This window comes from Pinus tabuliformis, chromosome 5_2, assembly GCF_031772625.1.
Source record: "Pinus tabuliformis cultivar Carrire ecotype Pingquan chromosome 5_2, CPIR1, whole genome shotgun sequence".
Lineage (NCBI taxonomy): Eukaryota > Viridiplantae > Streptophyta > Pinopsida > Pinales > Pinaceae > Pinus > Pinus tabuliformis.
Window position 1 is genome coordinate 73,001,855 of NC_142306.1, and position 3,784 is coordinate 73,005,638.

A 3,784-nucleotide genomic window follows, 5' to 3' on the forward strand; every position below is an offset into this window, starting at 1 on the left:
TCTTCCACTAGGGACCACGTTTCATGAATTTTCAGACTGGATTCTCCTGGCACATATCAAAACATATGAAGATCTTGACTCATCAATAACCCATCAGAAATTTAGAAACTCAAACTTCATCAACCAACATGCAGTTAATCTGAAGTAATTAGATCACTGTGCTGAACATAGAAACCTGTATCAACATTCAGAACCAATTGAAACCTCAAAAATTCATGTGTCAGACTGTATACACTACTTCAATGAAGAAAATCTGTGTGTATATGCTACTTCCTTCAGCCCAACCTGCGTATACCTCTAAAGATTTTGAATCATAAAATCTCTGAATCACAAACTGTACCAACCAGCAATATACTGAACATCTACTGTCAACTTACAAAACTTTACATAGGCAAGCAACAGAAAACACTTCTTCTCACTTATACAATCAATCAAATATCAACCTCCTTATGCATTCAAATTTACATTCAGACCTAAGAAGATTTCATTATAGACAATAGTAAAATAACAGCAACAATAGATCAACAATACTGATATGATAGATCAATCATTTATGAACATCAACCCTTTCTTTTGTATACGCTACTTAAAAGAATAGAACCTGTGTGTATACACTCTTTGGCCGAGACAAACCTGCATACAGATCTAAAAATATTTACTTAGAACTTTGTTGCAATTCCAGACTTCAGACAAGCCCAGATCATGATAGATAATGAATAAAACAGGCGTAAAACATCAGATCTAGCCTCAACCAATATCATATCATTCAAGAATAAGTCATTTCAGGTCTCATGATCCTGATCCAATATTGAACTCAAGGTGCACATAAATATTTCAGATCTAGTCCCAAACATAACCCTACAACATAAAATATTCTTCAGATAGAAGTATTCCTTAGAATCTTATTCTCTTGCACACTGGCCTTATGATCCTCTCTTCTTTATATAGTTTTTGGCCTTTCTCAATACCATGGATTGAATCCACTTAGGACCAATACCTTGGATCAAATACCACGGACTGAATACCTCAGACTAAATACCTAGGGTCAATACCATGGTTGAAATATACCTTGGACCAAATACCTCAAACCAAAACCATGGTTTTCAACATGTACGCGCTTTTCCTTCTATGGGAGTGCATGTGTACGTTATATGATTTTTCTGTTCCAAATACCTGTGTGTATACGCTTCTTGGGCTAAGAGAACTTGTGTGTATCTCTCAAACTGCTCTTACATCATCTTCTTCCTTCAACTTCTTTATTCTGATTAGTAGTCCTTAGTTCCATCTTCCTGATCCTCTGTACCACTGCCCTATTGCCTTTGAATATTCCTGTTAGCTGCTTATCAAGACTGAGTTGACCTGTAGAGTTGCCATTAAGGACAATACTTGTATCATAATGCCAATAGTGTTCTAGGATCCTAAAGGGATACCACATAAGAGGGAAGTAGAGCATGAGATCCAACTATTGTTACACTCTCCATTGCCAAACATTGATCTATATAGGCATTTTGTTCTAGAAGGTCCAAATGAAGTGAGGAAGAAATTGAAATGACTACTAGAGTAGGGAGCTTTTCGACCAAGTACAACTCTATGTTGGTCATCCATCATAATTGTGTCTATGAAGGATGGGGCTTGGTGAATGTGCATTGATTATAGTTTGTTAAATAAAATTATGCTTAAGAAGAGGTACCCCCTTCGCAGGATTGATGATATGTTGGACCAATTGCAACATAAAAAAATGATGCACCATTATGGATTTAAAAATCAAGGCATTACCACTCATGTTAGGATTATGTAATGACCTCTATTACTACTACTGTTGCTTCCTCCTTCACCTCCACCTCCTCCTCCTTCTTTGCAATTGACCAACAAAAGAAATTTTAGAAGAATGTCTTGTGCATCTATGCTTGTTGTAGTTTTAGTAGGTTGAAGAAGCCAAGACAAAGGCCCCTTGAAAGAGTAAGCCCAAACCCAAGGCACCAATGGGGAGGCCCTTGTGGTTACCTAGCAAAAAGGCCCCCAAAAGGCTAGATGAGTCTTTGGTGGGTGACTACGGGTTTGATCCTCTCAGCCTCAACAAAATTGTGGAGTATTTACAACATGACATTGAGTTTATAAAACCTCCTCATCAGAGACCTTGATATCAAAACCTCCATTTAACCCTATAGTGAAGGCTTCAACTTGTAGAGGTTCAAATAATGTGAGCACATTGATGGCCATTGGGCCATGCTCAACGTTCTGGGCACCCTTGTAGTGGAGGGATTCACCAACATATATTAGCAAGATACCTAAAATATGGAAACTTTAATGTATTCAACCACTACCTTATTCTTGAGGTATTCTTCGCTTCAAGACTATGCCATTTGTTGAAATCCTCCTCATTCTATTTCCCCTACTTCAAATTTTTTAAATAAGGGGAAATATTTTTTCCATAGGGTTCTTCCTGCACCTAAGTTGGGGTCATTGCTCATGATCTCCTACAATTTATAGTATTGATCAGATCATTCTTTGGTGGAACTTTTTGCATTGAAGTTAAAGAAACTAATCTAGTATTTATGCCCACTACCAAAATTCATGATTGAAAAATAATCCATTCCATCTTTATGTAGCTCCTTCATAGGGGTAGGAAAGTTCAAGAGGGAAATTCTCTCAGTGATTACGACATTGCCAAGGATGCTTTAGTCTCTCTCTTTTCAAGTTTAAAGGATGGTTCTATAGGTGGGGGTGTGTTGGAAATTGGATAAACCAATGTTCCCTATGTGTTTCACAATATGGACTAAATTCCTCTCATGGATCCTTATCTCTGACGATGTAATCGTTGACTAACACCTGCGGGTTTTGGTCTGACGACAATCATGATTCCCAACAAGTGGTATCAAATTCAAGTTCCTTCAATACCAGTCTAACAACTAGAAGGAGGTCTTAAATAAATAAAGTGGCTACTTAGGAAGGATGATCAACAAATAAATCCCCCCTATTTACTGGTAAAAAATATGCCTTGTAGAAAGTGAGAATGAAGACATATTTAATGTCTCTTGGAATATAAGTCTAGGACACTATGATGGTAGGGTATGAAGAAACAAAGGAAACGACTAGTGATAAATATGCCAAACTAGAATTTACAGCTAATGAAAAACCTCTGAATGAACTTTTGAGTGGATTAAGTGAACTAGAATTTATTAAGGTAATGCATTGTAAAATAGCTCAAGCAATTTGGGATAAATTGCAAAATATCCATGAAGCAGATGATAAAGTAAAGTTGGGAAAATTACAAGTATATAGAATGAAGTTTGAGAAATTAAATATGAATGAAGATGAAGATATTGCTAAGTTGTTTAAAGGAGTAGATGAAGTTGTTACTTTCATGATGGGTCTAGGAGAGATAGTCAAAGAGCCACCGTTGCTAGCTCAAAACATCGATCTGGAAAGAAATTTAATGCGATGAATCCGGAAGAAAATCTACACAAACATGAAACTCTCAGAAACCTCAATGCTCCTATCAAAAAAGAAGACTGACCTTAGTTTCTTGAAAAGATGCAGAGATTCATTAATTGTTCCTACCTTTGCCAAAATCAATCATTTTCTGAGGAGCCAACACAATAATCAGATATTCAACAAAGCCAACATTGCTCTTATTCACAGAAAACTTATAATATTCATATTAATTTAATACAATTAAATAGAACAATTAAAATAATTTAAAGACCTGTCGGCTAAGCATCTCATGCATCTCTATATATATTTGGCAAATAAGACCAGTCTTTCAATTAATTCTCTCACATCC

General features: G+C 36.2%; 1 pseudogene; it reads left to right on the forward strand.

Annotated features, from left to right (window-relative positions):
• The first annotated feature begins 1,797 nt into the window (after positions 1-1,797).
• On the forward strand, positions 1,798-2,292 carry LOC149157606 (chlorophyll a-b binding protein CP29.1, chloroplastic-like; annotated as a pseudogene).
• The last annotated feature ends 1,492 nt before the right edge of the window (positions 2,293-3,784 follow it).